Source organism: Hyla sarda, chromosome 4, assembly GCF_029499605.1.
Source record: "Hyla sarda isolate aHylSar1 chromosome 4, aHylSar1.hap1, whole genome shotgun sequence".
NCBI classification, from domain to species: domain Eukaryota; kingdom Metazoa; phylum Chordata; class Amphibia; order Anura; family Hylidae; genus Hyla; species Hyla sarda.
This window is the reverse complement of record NC_079192.1, coordinates 206,037,532-206,055,661: the sequence shown is the minus strand read 5'-3', so window position 1 is coordinate 206,055,661 and position 18,130 is coordinate 206,037,532. Positions and strand designations below refer to the sequence as shown.

The 18,130-nt window shown below is 42.1% G+C and overlaps 1 long non-coding RNA gene across 1 annotated transcript in view; it reads right to left on the bottom strand.

The window, feature by feature from the left end:
- Positions 1-18,130, bottom strand: part of LOC130368921 (uncharacterized) — a 33,285-nt gene that overhangs the window by 10,709 nt on the left and 4,446 nt on the right. The window contains exon 2 of the long non-coding RNA XR_008892603.1: positions 9,645-9,805. This is a non-coding gene — a long non-coding RNA (uncharacterized LOC130368921). The remainder of the gene's footprint in view (positions 1-9,644; positions 9,806-18,130) is intronic.

Below are 18,130 nucleotides of genomic sequence, written 5' to 3'. Positions count from 1 at the left end.
TCCTGCAGTGTTGCTATCAGTGTGTGAAGAGTGGGAGAAGAGGGTTGCATTGACAATCCAACACAATGGGAAGCACATTGAACATATTTTATAAGTGGTCAGAAACTTGTAAATAACTCATGAAAGAATAAAGTTACATTAAAACCAAGCACATCATTGTTTTTCTTGTGAAATTCCCAATAAGTTTGATGTGTCACATGACCCTCTTTCTATTGAAAAAACAAAAGTTGGATTCAAAATGGCCGACTTCAAAATGGCCGCCATGGTCACCACCCATCTTGAAAAGTTTCCCCCCTCACATATACTAATGTGCCACAAACAGGAAGTTAATATCACCAACATTCCCATTTTATTAAGGTGTATCCATATAAATGGCCCACCCTGTATATGCAAATGTGGTATCAAAAAAATTACAGATCATGGTGCAAAAAATGAGCCCTCATACTGCCATTTATACGGAAAAATGAAAAAGTTATAGGTCAGCAAAATAGAGGGATTTTAAACGCACTCATTTGGTTAAAAAATTAGCAATTTTTTTAAGCGGCAAAATAATAGAAAAGTATGTAATCATGGGTATCATTTTAATCACATTGACCAACATAATGAAGAAAACATGTCTATTTTACCATAACGTGTACAGCATGAAAACTAAGCCTTCCAAAATTAGCAAAATTGCAGTTTTCTTATCAATTTTCCCACACAAATAGAATTTTTTTGGTTGCGCCATACATTTTATGGTAAAATTAGTGATTTCATTACAAAGGACAACTGGTCGTGCAAAAAACAAGCCCTCATACTAGTCTGTGGAAGAAAATTTAAAAGAGCTATGATTTTTAGAAGGCAAGGAGGAAAAAACTGAAACGTAAAAATAAAATTGTCTGAGTCCTTAAGGCCAAAATGGGCTGAGTCCTTAACCCCTTGGGGACCAAGCCCATTTTGACCCTAAGGACCAGAGCATTTTTTGCAATTCAGACCACTGTCACCTTAAGCATTAATAACTCTGGGATGCTTGTACTTATGAATTTGATTCCGAGATTTTTTTTTTCGTGACATATTCAACTCTATGTTAGTGGTAAATTTTCGTCGATATTTGCATCATTTCTTGGTGAAAAATTCCCAAATTTCATGAAAAATGCATTTTTATAACTTTGAAGCTCTCTGCTTGTAAGGAAAATAGACATACCAAATAAATTATATATTGATTCACATATACAATATGCCTACTTTATGATTGCATCATAAAGTTGACATGTTTTTACTTTTTGAACACATCAGAGGACTTCAAAGTTCAGCAGCGATTTTCCAATTTTTCAAGTAAATTTCAAAATCTGAATTTTTCAGGGACCAGTTCAATTTTGAAGTGAATTTGAGGGTCTTTATGTTAGAAATACCCCATAATTGACCCCATTATGAAAACTGCACCCCTCAACGTATTCAAAATTACATTCAGAAAGTTTTTTTTTAACCCTTTAGGTGTTTCACAGGAATAGCAGCAAAGTGGAGGCGAAAATTCAAAATCTATTTTTTAAACTCGCATGTTCTTGTAGACTCATATTTTTTATTTTTTTTAAACTGACATACAAGACGTTTTTAAGTTTTATTGGGGGGGAGGGGGGCGACAGTGTAAGGGTTTGTTCACACTGAGGAATTCAAGAGGAATTCACGAGGAATAATTTCGGTCAGGAAATTGTTGCCCTCTCCATCAAGCGGAATTCAAGCGGAATTTACGTGCGGAAATGAAGAGGAATGAAGGAGGAGGCTATTTAAACAAATTTTCTGAATTCCGCTTGAATTACGCTTGAAAACGATGTTGGGCAGAATTTTTTTACCATTGTCTTCTATAGGATTCTGCTCGCCGATTCCGCTTGAAGAATGAACATGTTCTTTCTTCAAGCGGAAAGGAATTCGGTGTCGGAATTCTGCTAGCAGAATTTCCGCAGTGTGAACAGGACAGCAGAAATAACATTAAAGTCAATGGGCAGAGGGGATGTGCATTAATTTGGAGCGAAGAATTCAAGAGGAATTACTCGAGTAAATTCCTCTTGAATTACTCTTGTTTTACTCATTATTTAGGGTTAGTGTAGTGTAGTGTAGTGTTATTAGAGTACATTCACACGGGCGGGGGTTTATAGTGAGTTTCCCGCTGCAGCGGAAAATGTGCTGCATCTCAAACTTGAAGCAGGAAACTTGTTGTAAACCCCGGTCCATGTGAATGTACCCTGTAAATTCACGTGGGGGGGCAACACTACAACTCCCAGCATGCACTGACAGACCATGCATGCCGGGAGTTGTAGTTATGCAACAGCTAGAGCCACACTGGTTGGAACTGGGAAGCACTTAGTTAGGTAACAGACTACCGCAGTGTTTCCGCACGACTGTCTGTTTCCTAACCCATGTGCCTTCAGCTGTTGCAAAACTACAACCCCCAGCATGCATGGTCTGTCAGTGCATGCTGGGAGTTATAGTTTTGCAACAGCAGGAGGCACACGGGTTGGGAAACACTGAGTTAGGAAACAGGCAGTGTTTCCCAACCAGTCTGCCTCCAGTTTTTTCAAAACTACAACTCCCAGCATGCCCAGACAGCCAAAAGGCATGTTGGGAGTTGTAGTTATGCAACAACTGGAGGAGAACAATTTGGAGACCACTGTGTAGTGGTCTCCAAACTGTAGCCCTCCAGATGTTGCAAGACTTCAACTCCAAGCATGCCCAGACTGCCTAGGCATGCTGGGAGTTGCAGTTCAGCAACATCTGAAGGGCCAGATGTTGCCGAACTACAACTCCCAGCATGCCTCGACAGTCTTGGCATGCTTTGAATTGACATCTGGAGCACTACAGTTTGGACACCACTGTATAGTGGTCTCCAAACAGTGCCCTTCCAGATGTTGCAAAACTACAACTCCCAGAATGCTTAGACTGTCCAGGCATGCTGGTAGTTGTAGTTCTTCAACATCTGAAGGGCCAGATGTTGCAAAACTACAACTCCCAGCATGCCTTTGGCTGTCTGGGCATGCTGGGAGTTGTAGCTTTGAAACTCCCAGATACAGCAGTGAATATCCCTTTACGGCGATCTTCACAGCTGCATCTGAAACCACTGCCGCCACTTGCCTGCTGCCAACTGTCAGCCGCCGACTGCCGCCACTTGCCTTCCACCTCCTGTCAGCCCCCGGTACTGGTACCTGGTCCCTGCGCCCCGCATCGTGATCGGAAATAACTACCACCGGTCCCCACCGCATCATCTTTCACCCGCTCTGACCCGACATCCAGGGGCGGGCAGAGGCGGGAAATTTACTTTCAACCCCCGCCTTGCGATTCACCGGTTAGTTCTGATCGGCCAATCGCAGGGGAAAGGAGGAGGTGGCACCCCTGCCACCTCACTCCTATCCTTCAGGATGATTGGGGCCAGATCAGCCTGGAATCGCCGCAGAATGCCAATCTGAATTGATTGGCGATTTGCAGTGATTGACGACATGGGAGTCTCAGGACCCCCCAGGCATTTGCACGGGATGCCTGCTGAATGATTTCAGCAGGCATCCCGGTCCGATCCCCGTCTGGCTAGTGGCGGGGATCAAAATTCCCATGGGCGTACAGGTACGCCCTTGGTCCTTAAGTACCAGGATGCAAGGGTATATCCATACGCCCGTGGTCCCCAACAGGTTAAGGTGTTAAGACAGGAAAAATTCCCAAAAAAGAATTAGATAGGTCATTACGTACCTACCAAGTTAAATTAATGGATTTACTTGGCCCACTAACATGCCTCCTCTTCAGGCACGCCAGTAGACACAGAAGTTGGGCACAATTTGGCAATGTTAATGCCTCTTTATGCTCTGAGAGAACGAAAACTCTCTTTATGAAATTATTCCCTCTAATGAGGTACTTCTTTTTGGTGACAATGCTATTAAAGAAATTGGAAAATATGTGGGTATCTTAACCTCACTTGATAAGGCACAAGCCTCACTAAAGAAAGTTTTTTCCCAGAGAGTTTTTGGGAAGGCCAGGAAAAGTAGAAGCCGTTTTTCCGGCTGACCATATTCCAACCGTCAACCACCCAGAAGTCCTTTTCAGTCAGAAGGTTGTCTCCAATATTTTTCCCGATCTGGGCTTCCATCACCTCAGATGCATGGATCTTTCATACAATATTAGTGTCACGATTCGGCTGGCTGGAGGTGGATCCTCTGTGCCAGAGAGGGATTGGCGTGGACCGTGCTGGTGGACCGGTTCTAAGTTGCTACTGGTATTCACCAGAGCCCGCCGCAAAGCGGGATGGTCTTGCAGCGGCGGTAACAACCAGGTCGTATCCACCAGCAACGGCTCAACCTCTCTGACTGCTCTCTGACTGCTGAAGATAGGTACAAGGGAGTAGACAAGAGCAAGGTCGGACGTAGCAGAAGGTCAGGGCAGGCAGCAAGGATCGTAGTCAGGGGCAACGGCAGGAGGTCTGGAACACAGGCTAGGAACACACAAGGAAACGCTTTCACTGGCACAATGGCAACAAGATCCGGCGAGGGAGTGCAGGGGAAGTGAGGTATAAATAGGGAGTGCACAGGTGAGAATACTGATTAGGCCTGCTGCGCCAATCAGTGGCGCAGCGGCCCTTTAAATGGCAGAGACCCGGCGCGCGCGCGCCCTAAGGAGCGGGGCCGCGCGCGCCGGGACAACACAGACGGGGAACGGGTCAGGTACGGGAGCCGAGATGCGCATCGCAAGCGGGCGTGTCCCGCATCGCGAATCGCATCCCGGCTGGGAGTAATATCGCAGCGCACCCGGTCAGCAGGTCTGACCGGGGCGCTGCGAATGAGAGAACGCTGTGAGCGCTCCGAGGAGGAGCGGGGACCCGGAGCGCTCGGCGTAACAATTAGGTTATCTGATAGATTTCCTGTCTCCGCCAATCCAAATTTCTCCTCCTCACCGGATTCAGTTTTCTTCTCTGGATCACTCTCTAATATCCAAAGAAATCAAAGATCTTGCCCCCAAAAAAGTTGCTATTATCCAATCCCCCTCCCTTTCTCAGGGCTTTCTCAGCAACATTGTATAGTTAAAGCCCATTATTGTTGTTAATGCCCATTAATATTGAAGTTTGTCTGTATTCTGCTTGGAATAGTTTTGTTTAAACTGTTCTTGAACTATATTGAGTGATTGAGCATGCCCTTACTAGCTTTATCATATGTCTATACGTGTCCCCATCCAAAGTAAATGACTTGTACAGCCCCAAGCATGGTGCTTAGGAAAGACAGAGTAAAGCATCGCCTTACAGAGACTTATAGAATGGTCTAATGCCAACCATCACTTTTGGCACAGCCTGACTCTGGTGAACATGTTAGTATCACAGTCCGCAAAACCCATCATGTAAACATATTACGTAAAGTAACTGCAATGTGGTGACAAACAGCGTGAGACAAACAGTGTGCAAGCCCCTTTGAGAAAAAGAAAGCTGATCTGTCAAGGACTAAACTTAACGCCCAATGTTCTGCTTTGTCAGAGGTTTATTTGGAAGCCTACATTACAAGCAAACAATGTCCCCATGTCCTAATGTCTTAGGTACAAATCTAATGTGCAGGTATACAGAAACCATAGAGTATTTTTATGCAATCCTTAGTACAACATACATGGCCACAAGAAAGTTTGTCTAAAGGACATTGGAAATTCTCCTTCATATTAATATGTAAGGTCAAATAGACACTTAATGACTTAGTTGAGCAGCATTGAAGACATAATTGGTACTTTGTGCTCAGTACGGCACATTGGGATGCTACAGGTGATTAAGTTCATTAATACTCTCTATTTCTGAAACTGGCTTGAGCCATCCAAGGAATAACATTTACTAATTATCTGGAAAAAGATATTCCATGTATTAATTGTGTTCTATCTAATGGGCACCTAGGCATATAGCTGAAATTATTCTTGTCATTATCTGTGGCAGGGGTATGTAAGTGATCCACCATGGCTTATAAAACTTTTCTATTATTACAGCATCCATTATGTCTTTTTTAATTGCTCTTAAGGCTTCAGTCATTCACATACACCAGCTTCTTATAAAAGTGAAAACTAGTTTCAATGCAGGGTTCAGATGTGTGAAGAAAAGTTTGAGCGTAAGTGTGAAAATACAGAACAATATATGGAATTGGAATGGAATTGCAATCTATATATGAATTTTGTATATATGAACGGTCAGTCCTCGCTTCCTCTGTTCAGCCTCATGCAATCCTGGCTGACACTGGTATTGGATATCACTCCTCCCTGAAATGAGAGTGTCCTAGGCCCTGCCTTTACCAATAATTGGCAGTTTTATCGGGGTTCTAATTCATCCATGGGTCCTGCTGTAAAGCATGTAACTAAATGCTGTAAAAAACAGCTCAGGCAACTTGGCAGCCCTCATAATAATGCACAAAAAAAATAAAAGAAATTTGAATCAGAAAATAAAATCAGATTAGGAAAAAAAATATGTTTCAGTATATGTTTCTTATATAGAGGCCAAATTCCCCTTAAGGACTATAATCCTGTTACTCAATAATTTAATGTTGGCAGAGAAAGAGAAGTGTTCTGTACTATCTTCCACTGGTTTTGTTAAAAATTACTTTTATATCCCATTTTGTACAGTCAAAGAATAAACTGTACTATACCCGTAGAGAAATTAAGATGAATATTTATGGGTTATATTCTGTATTTTCATACTGAACCTTAGCAGATTTCCCGGTATATAACATAGCAGACTGAGGTACTTTTTTTAACAGGTGCAGAAGAGTTTGTATGTAAAACTTGTTTGCCAACTTTCAGACTTGGATGGTAAAGCTATACTTATAATATTTCTTAAATGCTGGACTGTATCAAAGTATAAAAATGTTTTTTTACAATTGTAGAACTTTAGGCTAATTCTTCAAGCTTTGAGGGGCCTCTACTCCACGCTTAAGGCATTGGTGTGACTGCACACGCATCCTGAAAGCAGCAGGCTGGATTTCCGTGCACCAGATAAGGTTTATTAATGCCGCCCTGTGGTGCCTGCCCTGCCCAGTGTTAGAAGTTATTATAGGGTGCACATAATGTGTTATTGTTCTGGTGCATTCTCACCCACCATTCATCTCTCAATGTTGGGCTGTATTAACCTCCTGCAGTAGATGATGTGGCCCTGTGTAATGGGTGGCCCAGGTGAAGCATATAAAACAGCCACGGCCCACCGCCTTTCATCTTAGACATCCTGCCTTACTTGGAATAAGTGTTCTTGTGAATAATGGTGAAAACAAAAAGGCTCAGGGAGTGTCGCTTCTTTTTCTGCCTTATTTGTATTACTCTGTGCTGTGTACTAGGAAGATGATGGACAGATTATTCTATTTAATATGGGCCTTTTCAATAGGATGTTAGCCAGCATGCTGCACAACAAGTAAATATCTGATGGGGACCTTAACCCCTTAAGGACTCAGCCCATTTTGGCCTTAAGGACTCAGACAATTTAATTTTTACGTTTTCATTTTTTCCTCCTCGCCTTCTAAAAATCATAACTCTTTTACATTTTCATCCACAGACTAGTATGAGGGCTTGTTTTTTGCGCGACCAGTTGTCCTTTGTAATGACATCACTCATTATATCATAAAATGTATGGCACAACCAAAAAACAATATTTTTGTGGGGAAATTAAAACGAAAAACGCAATTTTGCTAATTTTGGAAGGTTTTGTTTTCACGCCGTACAATTTATGGTAAAAATGACGTGTGTTCTTTATTCTGAGGGTCAATACGATTAAAATGATACCCATTATTATATACTTTTATATTACTGTTGCGCTTAAAAAAAATCACAAACTTTTTAACCAAATTAGTACGTTTATAAACCCTTTATTTTGATGACCTCTAACTTTTTTATTTTTCCGTATAAGTGGCGGTATGGGGGCTCATTTTTTGCGCCATGATCTGTACTTTTTTTTATACCACATTTGCATATAAAAAACTTTTAATACATTTTTTATAAATTTTTTTTAATAAAATGTATTAAAAAAGTTGGAAGTTTGGACTTTTTTTTTTTTCGTTCACGCCGTTCACCGTACGGGATCATTAACATTTTATTTTAATAGTTCGGACATTTACGCACGCGGCGATACCAAATATGTCTATAAAAAAATTTTTTTACGCTTTTTGGGGGTAAAATAGGAAAAAACGGACGTTTTACTTTTTTATTGGGGGAGGGGATTTTTCACTTTTTTTTTACTTTTACTTTTACATTTTTTTACTTTTTTTTTTTTACACTTGAATAGTCCCCATAGGGGACTATTCATAGCAATACCATGATTGCTAATACTGATCTGTTCTATGTATAGGACATAGAACAGATCAGTATTATCGGTCATCTCCTGCTCTGGTCTGCTCGATCACAGACCAGAGCAGGAGACGCCGGGAGCCGGACGGAGGAAGGAGAGGGGACCTCCGTCCGGCGTTCTGAATGATCGGATCCCCGCAGCAGCGCTGCGGGCGATCCGATCGTTCATTTAAATCGCGAACTGCCGCAGATGCCGGGATCTGTATTGATCCCGGCACCTGAGGGGTTAATGGCGGACGCCCGCAAGATCGCGGGCGTCGGCCATTGCCGGCGGGTCCCTGGCTGCGATCAGCAGCCGGGATCAGCCGCGCATGACACGGGCATCGCTCCGATGCCCGCAGTTATGCACAGGACGTAAATGTACGTCCTGGTGCGTTAAGTACCACCTCACCAGGACGTACATTTACGTCCTGCGTCCTTAAGGGGTTAAAGGGAAACTGACAGGCTGATCATTCACACTAAATCAAAAATGCTGGGATATAGTACGGATAAACAGTATTAAAAAAATTGGTCACTTTATGGTATCGAACGAGGTAATGTGTGTATTCACCTCTTCGTGGTTGACCTATACACCACCCAAGGTAAGCCAGCTTTACCTGTGCCAGGCACGGGGCAAATAATCACTCCGACGCAAGGTTACGGTTAACTGATATGCTTTACTGAGGTAGACAAGGTGTTTAAGTCCATACAGCTCAGATTGGAACCAAGGAGAAGCAGGGTGAGCTTAGGGAAGCTTATCGGCTTGCTGGACTTGTAGTTGTAAGTATATTGACTGAAGCAGCCACGCTTGTTAACTAGTGTTGCTCGCGAATATTCGCAATGCGAATTTTATTCGCGAATATCACATATTCGCGAATTCGCGAATATTCGCGAATATAGCGCTATATATTCGTAATTACGAATATTCGTTTTTTTTTGTTGTCGTTTTTTTTTCACAGTACACATCACAGTGATCACCCCTCTCTGCTTCCAGCTTGTGTGATATAAAGAAGGCTCTAATACTACTGTTTGAGACTGGCGTGCGAATTTTTGCACATGCGAAAATTTGCATATGCTAATTTGCGCATATGCGAATTTCTGCCTATGCTAATTTTCTTTATGTTAATTTTCGCATATGCTAATTTTCGCATGTGCGAATTTTTCGCAGATGCGAAAATAAAACGCGAATATAACGAATATGCGAATTTAGCGAATATATGACGAATATTCGTCAATATATTCGCGAAATATCGCGAATTCGAATATGGCCTATGCCGCTCAACACTATTGTTAACAGACTGGCTTGACTGACTACTTGGACTGGTCTTGACTTCAGCAGAATCCCCGATATGTTTAGTTCCTACCGTCAGGCTTTGACTTTCACCCACGGTGCAGGGGTTAACTTGCAGTAGATGCGTGGTTGTTGGACTAGGCCTCAGGCCTCCTTCTGGAACACCAGACACACTCCTCAGGTCCTCACTTCACTGTGCCTCAGCAAAAGACTAAGAGCTGAATCATGACCTCACTATATAAGGGGACAGTTTATAGAGATCCCATTGGTTAGATAAGTCACCTGTTCACCTTGCATACTCCCCTAACAACAGAGGTCCTTAACAACAATAGATTTCTTAAGGTAACAGTGCATAGAAATACAATGTATAACTCTTATGAAACAGTACAGTATATACAATATATAACTCTTATGAAACAGTCCTTTAGCGCAACATAGAGAGTTCTGGGACAGGGGACCCATGATGGACATTGAGCAGCATCGGCCAGACAGGATGGGCAGGAGTACAGAAGAGCATGTGATTTCTGCACTGGGTCACCACAACTTACTTTCATCTATACAGTATTGCCAGAGTTATGTCTGTTTAACCTTCCCTTGCTATTGCGCTGCTGTCCATAATGGAGGAGGAGAGTACTCCCCTGCCTCATCAAATGTCCCTTCTTTGCCCGCCCCTCTCATGAATATGCTTATGTCACTGCTAGCACTTGAGTGGTCAGGAAGTTGGATGAAGTGAGGCAACAGCGTCGATGCTCTGCTCAGAGAGCAGAGCACTCATATGCCGGCAGTGACATTAGCATATTCATGAGAGAGACAGGCAAAGCAGGGAATATTGGGGTGGCAGAGGAATATGGCCAGCCCCTCGCTTCCATTGTGCACAGCAGCACAATAGCAAAGGGAGGTTAAACAGACATGACTTTAGCAATACTGTACCTATTAAAGTAAGTGGACACTCGTTTCAATGCTGTTCAGCCGCACTATAACCCAGTATAATAGGCTTAGTGCGGGTGAACAGCCTGTCAGTTTCCCTTTAAAGAATCCTTATCTCAGCATAATGGTAATTTCGAACAAATACAAACAGTAAATGCAGAATACACCTTGAGAATCAGTTTTATTGCTTTTATGTGCAAGAGGGTGAGAGTAGTTGTGGTTGAGAAGTTGGAGGTCAGTAGAAAAGAGTAGGAGTACATTCCTAGGTAAGCTAATCTTCTTTACCCAAATATATCCAGTTGTGCACAGTAAAACAGCATGTTAAACAGGTGGTGAGCCTCTCAGGCCCCAACAAGTATTTCACTTGGGATATATATTATTCACACGTTAAACAAGCAACATTTGAGGCAGAAGTATCTAAGTATCTAAGCCTGCCCATCCTAAATAGTAGTAACCAAAGTGTAAATGCACAAAAAAGATCAATGAGGAAGTTATCCTTTAACTTAACCATTGTACCTGTATAAAATGATCATCTCTACTAACAGTATCAATAAATGTAAGTGCAACTTGAAAATACCAACATTTGTCATTTAAATGCATAATCCATGCACGACCATGTAAAATGGTTGTAGTTATTATTGTGTGTGTTCTTCTGATCCAATCCTTAGTTTAGTCTTCTAATACAGCCATCATAGAAAAGTATTGAAACTGTGGTCTAAGAGAGAACATGTAGGGAAACCTACAGGTCTCATTGCAAATTTTGGTCTTGCGAAAACCCAGGAGTGTTGGTAGTCTCTAAATGGATCTGAAGTACTGGTTTACTGGGGGTGTGGTGGTGGTGGTGGTGGAGTTAAAGGGGTATTTCGAGATTTTTTTGTATTTGACTATGCTACAGGGCTGTAAAGTTAGTGTAGTTCATAATAGAGTGTCTGTACCTGTGTTTGATGGCTGGTGTGCAATTTTAATCTTTGCCCCAATGTTCAGTTTTATCAGCATACAAAATGAGTGCAGGTTTTCCCAGGTTGCAGTGCAGCCTGAGACATAACATCACTAGTCAAGTGTTGAAAGGAGCCTGTCTTTACTTTAATAGGTGAAGCGACTGCTGGGTGGGGAGGGATCATTTTGCACAGGGTTACAGAAGTTCTACAATGGGTGGGGTGGTTGATATGTGGGAGAGAGGAAAGTGGCCACACACTTACAAACAAGAAATCCTGGGAATTGTAGTTGGAGGGAAGGAACTCCAACAGGAAAACGTTCACACAAAAAAAATCTGCAGCATTATAGTTGACACAGCCATTTAGCCCCAGGATAGGCACCAATCTTTCCTAAGCATATCCATTACTGTCTGGCAGGTAAGTACTAAAGTCACCACATGGTGTATAACCCCTTTCAGGTCTTGTTGCTGGGGAATATTGTTTTTCCTAGAAATGTGTGAGCCTTTCCGCCATAATTTACTCCAATATAAATATGCATGGCTTCCCTTTTATATATAAAGAATGTAGGATACCATTAAATTGTAACCAATCACCACCATATAGTAAATACATTACTAGCGGTCAGGCACAGATGGGGAAGAGAAAGACAAATGAATTATAGTCAATGTCTATATTTGTATCTGCTGCATATGCCACATTGCCACTAAAGCATGTTTGGTTCCCCACTGTTACATCACATACCCCTATGCAGCCACAGACTACCAACCTATGACGGCCCATTTTAGCAGCCACAGTGTCCCCTACGACAATCACATTAACATTGATCTATTATTATTCTGGCAGTGAAATAAACTTTATAGCTTCAAAGCTTTGTCTACACAAAGAAAACAAATGCAAAGGTAGCTGAGCTGAGGGAGCTCACTGATTATGTTATAATGCATGTTATATTGATGAAAGCAACTATTATACACACAGCTCATCCAGGGTATATATTTAACTATGATTAATAAGATTGTAGATGTCACTAAGGACATTGATGGAATTTATTTTAATAATTCTGCTGCCAAGTGCCATTTCTAGCCAAGCATTGTTGGAGTAATATATGTGCTGCCTCATTTTTCTGAAGTGCTTGTTTAGCAGAAATATACATAATATATGGGTTTTTTGTTTGTATTATTGAAACAGTGAATTTAACTGTACAAATAGCATTTGCTCATGCTGGGTGCCAGGCGCATTTATTCTTATGGCAGGAGTGCTTGCTGTAGTTATGACCTATATTACTGTATTATTATTCAGCTCTTATTGTGGTAGCAGGGTGTGATGCAGGGCAGATGTTGTTACCCTAGGGGCAGATGGCATTAACCCCTTGTATTCGTGATGCCAGGGGATGGTTTAGCCTAAAACTACTTGAAGGTATACCGCTGGATCCTGGGCTAGGCACGAAGGCAATAAAGACTCTGATGCCAAGTTACGGACAACGGTAGCTTTACTGAGGGTAGACAGTTGGTAAAGTCTATACAGTTCAGCCAGGGCCCAAGGAGGTGAACAGTGATGCAGAGACTTTAAGGGCTTGCTGGGACTTGTAGTAGGACTGGACAATTGAATGCAGACCACGCTGACTTGACATATGACTGGGACTGACTTGACTTGACTCATAAAGCTGTGACTTTAGCTTTCTTGACTTGATGGTGGCTGCAGGACTTGACTTTGAGGCCTCCAACGCTCTGGACACACACACTAGGCATGACTGCACTGGAGCTCACCAGGAAGCAAGAGCTCTAAGCTCCAAGAGAGAAAAGCTAGTGTGATATCCCAGTACAGGACATGGTCCTGTACTACCCTTAGGCCCTGTCAAGTTGAGTCCCTCAGTGACCTGGGGGCTCCCCTGCAAGTTCTCCCCCTGTTGGTTTTTTAAAGGTGTGTGTGTGTCACTTTAATGCCTAGACAGGATCCCTATGTATAGGTAGTATAGAGGACCTGCAGGTGGTCTCAAGGACCTGTGTAAGTCTGTCACATGTTATGTTATGCAGTCACATGATTTGTTGTCACATGTTCTCCCTGAGAGCACCAGCTTAACCTATGACCGCAGCTTGACCAATAGGCTTTAGTCCAGCCCCCCACTATATAAAGGGGCGGCCATTACAATTTATCTCAGATTCTTTCTTTATTGAGAACCAGCCAGTACAGACGTCTCAGTGCAAGTGATCAGCATCTGGAAGACCCCAAATGCTACAGTCCTTCCAGTAAGTCAACAGTCTATGTCTGCTGTCACTACAAGTAGTCAAGTCCTGAATATAGAAGTCAAGTCTAATTTCAATTCAAGTTAACTACAAGTATATTGCTCCAGCAAACTGTGAGGTCCTCTGGGTCCTGTCCAGATCTCAGGGAATTCTGGCCTTAGCAGTGAAGATAATTACACCTGTCTTCTACTCAGTAGAGCCTCCGTTTGACCATGGACTCTCATTTCACCTCTAGCAATTGTGATAGCGGAGAATCTGGGCGTGTGGTGTTCCGGAACCCGAAAACCACACTGGCGTCATGAACACTAGGGGTTTATACTATCTGATCCCACCACTCACACCGCTACACCCGTGGTCCCACCATTTCACCCGGTGGTCCACCACAACTTTGGCATCACGCAACAGGATACGGGTGCGTGCCTTAATCACTCAGCCACCCAGTCAAGTCAGGCCACCCATCAACAGTATACGGGTGTGTGCCATATACAAGTTGCCAAAAGTCCTTCCTCCCAAGTCTGAACTGTGTCTAATACAAAACCATATACAGTCGCTGAAAAGTGTGTGCCAGCAAAGTGTACGGGACTGTGTTACAGAAGTTTGTTTTTACTGTGGCGCAGATAAAAGTAGTGGGGAAGGTGAAGGAGAGACTGTTAATTACCATTGCTAAGTGTGTAAAGTCTGTAACTGAAGTGTGTAAAGTCCGTAACTGGTTGTGGACTCTCATTTCACTTCTAGCAATTGCTATAGCGGAGAATCCAGGCATATGGTGTAATACCATCCTGTCCCGGGGTTAATACCATCTGATACCACCACTCACACCGCTACATCTGTGGTCCCGCCATTTCTCCCGTTGGTCCATTACACTAGCTCCACCCAGGGCTTATATGGGTGGAGACTAGCAGGGAGCCCATAGGTCACTTTTGGGATCACCTGGTCACTGGTACCTCCTGGGTAACAATCACATGACATAACTCTTAAACATACAACACATTTTATAATACAATACACTGCAGAACATATGTACAGGGGGAAACAGGTGCAAGGGGCCATGGGGACACTGAAGGAGGCTGCCTGAGAGGGCAACAAGGGTATGGGGCAACATCTCCCATACTGGGCTACCACATTATCATTTGCATAAAGAGGTTATTTATAATTTGTCACCCAGCGCTAGTACAACTGCATATGGGGCATTCTAATTTCTACCTTAGGCTTTATATATGCAGAAAGTTCTGAGCAATGAAAACAAACATGTTTTCCAGCAAACATCAATGCCATTATTGTACAGAACTTTCTTCAATTCTAACTTAAAGTTTTTGTTTAAGGATTTAGCTATTATATAATCAGTACCGATATATAATTATATGACTAAATATATAAACTTACCAATATAGTGTCAGAATAATTACCTGCCCTTCCCATGTTATGCCCTCCATTGAAGGCCTGCAGCTGCTTGTAGGTAAAGTTTTAAGCTGGAGCTATTGGATTATACAGTCACCATGTAACCACAGTATGGTATTTTTACAGTGAATATGTTATTTGGGCTATTAAAATAAAAACATTTTAAACCTGCCTCTAAATTAAGCAAAGCACCCTTCTTTTTCCCTAAAGAATACTAAATAAACAATGTAGAGATAGAGGTAGACCTATAGATCTGCAGCAACCCAGAGGAGTGGCTGGGCTGGGTACAGTGGTTCCAAAGCTTGTCATGGTCACTGTCAGGTCACCCTAGCACACTGCACAAATTACATAGATGGTACTAATTCCTAATGTAGTGCCCAGTCAAATAGATTGTGGAGTGCCTTAACACCCCTGAGGAAGTCACCAGTAGGTGACGGAACACGTGGGGTTCAGGAGGACACCTATTAGTGCAACTTACTTTTTGCCTCTTATGCTTGCATTTCTCGGCTTCTTGCCTGAGTCCTTGTGGGAATATTGATATACAGGTTGTTTATGGTTTACTCATTGCATATTGATAGTGAATTTATTGCTACAAGTATATGTACCTGAACAGTATTGGATTGTATACAATTTGGTATATTTATGCATAGAGGCAGCAATTGCTTTAGATACACATATATGTGTCCTGGGTGGAGTCTATTTGACTCCCCCTGTTGTGGGAGGGCAGTTTTTTTTTGCCTTTTAAATGTTTTTATGGGGGGATAGTTTGGTCTGATTATACTTATTGTATGTAATTCTAAATAAACTTGTTTTGTACTGGATTGGGTGTGCGCTATTTGTTGTACTACATTTTCTTTGGTTTTGATGCTCCAGACATGGAGATAGATGACATGCTACATAGCTTTCTACTTAGAAACTGGACAAGCAATTCCTCCAGAGTATGGAGGCATGGTCACTTGTACAAACAATGGCTGAAGAAGGGGGAGTCCGGCAAAAAACAACTCATCCCCTATCCACAGGATAGGTGATAAGAGTCTGATCATGGAAGGTCTGACCACTGGAACCCGAAGCACATGCTACAGATGGCACACTCCATTCCTTTCTATGGGAGCGCCAGAGATTCCCCATAGTCTCTAAGTCTGGACTAAAGCCCTAGTTTTGCTATGGAGTTGCTGTCTGCTTATCTTCTCTTTTCTCTTAATCCCTCAGAATGAACCAGGAATGATGTTGCATCTTTCATTTGCAGGCGCTGATGTCCCCCTGCAATTTGAGGTAAAACATAATGATACTGGCCTTCTTCAGCATGAAAGGGGCTGCAAAAGATATTAGTCTCTAGCCAGAATGTTCTCTATATTGAAGGGGTACTCCTGTAAAAAACTTTTTTTTTTTTATCAACTGGTGCCAGAAAGTTAAACAGATTTGTAAATTACTTCTATTAAAAATTCTTAATCCTTCCTGTACTTATTAGCTGCTGAATACTACAGTGGAAATTCTTTTCCGTTAGAAACACAGAGCTCTACGCTGACATCATGAGCACAGTGCTCTCTGCTGACATCTCTGTCCATTTTAGGAACTGTCCAGGGTAAAAGGAAATCCCCATAGCAAACATATGATGTTCTGGACAGTTCCTAAAATGGACAGAGATGTCCACAGAGAGCACTGTTCTCGTCATGTCAGCAGACAGTTCTGTGTTTCAAAAAGAAAATAATTTCCGCTGTAGTATTCAGCAGCTAATAAGTACAGGAAGGATTACATTTTTTAATAGAAGTAATTTACAAATCTGTTTAACTTTCTGGCACCAGTTGATTTAAAAAAAAAAAAAAAAAAGTTTTTCACCGGAGTACCCCTTTAATTCCAATGCTCCCTCACTCCCAGTCAGCACAAAAGTGCCTGACAGTGCAACACAAACTTAAGCAGCATAATGCAGGATTATCACACATGAACTATACAACACAGTGTAACAACATCAAAACACATTTGTAATAAAGCAAATGTTTCACAACCAATAATCATATCCTACAGGCACATGGATGGATAGATAGATAGATAGATAGATGGATGGATGAATAGATAGATAGATAGATAGGAAAAAAGTGTCAGGAAAAACCCCCAGTTCTCACAATTATTCCATCATTCCAGTATACATGACTCTTGCGCCTTTTTCAAGCGAGAGGCAGATAGATAGATATAATACTAGCCGGTAGATGCCTTTTATTAGATGAGAATCTTTCCAGTTAATATTTATAAAATAGATCATTAAAATGACATTATGCAAAACATAATAGAACTAAATAGTGTTTTAATTGGCCATTGGCTCAGGGGTCAGCTAATGTAAGATCCAGCAACTCTGAATTATATCGTCATTATCTTTTTTTAAATTATTTTTATACTTAGTTTCTAATTCTATTTTCACTTTTAGCAGTAAAGAATACATCTCCTGTTGGTAACGGAGAGGATATACAGGCTGGTATCGGACACTGAGTACTTTGAATGCATAAAGATGTAGAGCTGTGAATGGACTGGGAGTCTGATGTGGCTCATTAACACTAACACATGGATGCCTAATGCAAGTGGTGGTCACACAAGCCCTTTAGTGTTGATAAGTTATGGAATCCAAGGGCAAGCAGAAGTTGTAACAGCAGGCATAGTCCAAGATCGGAGTCCATTGTTCTGCCATGAGAAAATGTATGCTGAATATGAAATGAAAAATGGAATGATAATGTCCCTATCATGCTATATTCTTTACCAGGCTCAGGGCTCCCTCAAATTTACTTCAAAGGAATCTGCGGTGGACTTTCTGCAGCGGAGATTCTGCTGCTGAAAATCAGTTGCGGACAGCTGGCAGAGGGCCCACCCCATTCAAACTCGCAGCAGGAAATCCGCTGCGAGTTGGAAACAAAATACGCTTGTGTTAACAAGCCCTTAATTTGCCTGTGATGTAATGTACAGTGGCCTATTTATGGAGGGGCCTCAGGTGCCAATGACTTGGGGGTGCCACAGATTTTTAGCCTGGTGCCCTGGATGTCCAGGCATCTGCCGCCCTTCATTGTACCTGCATC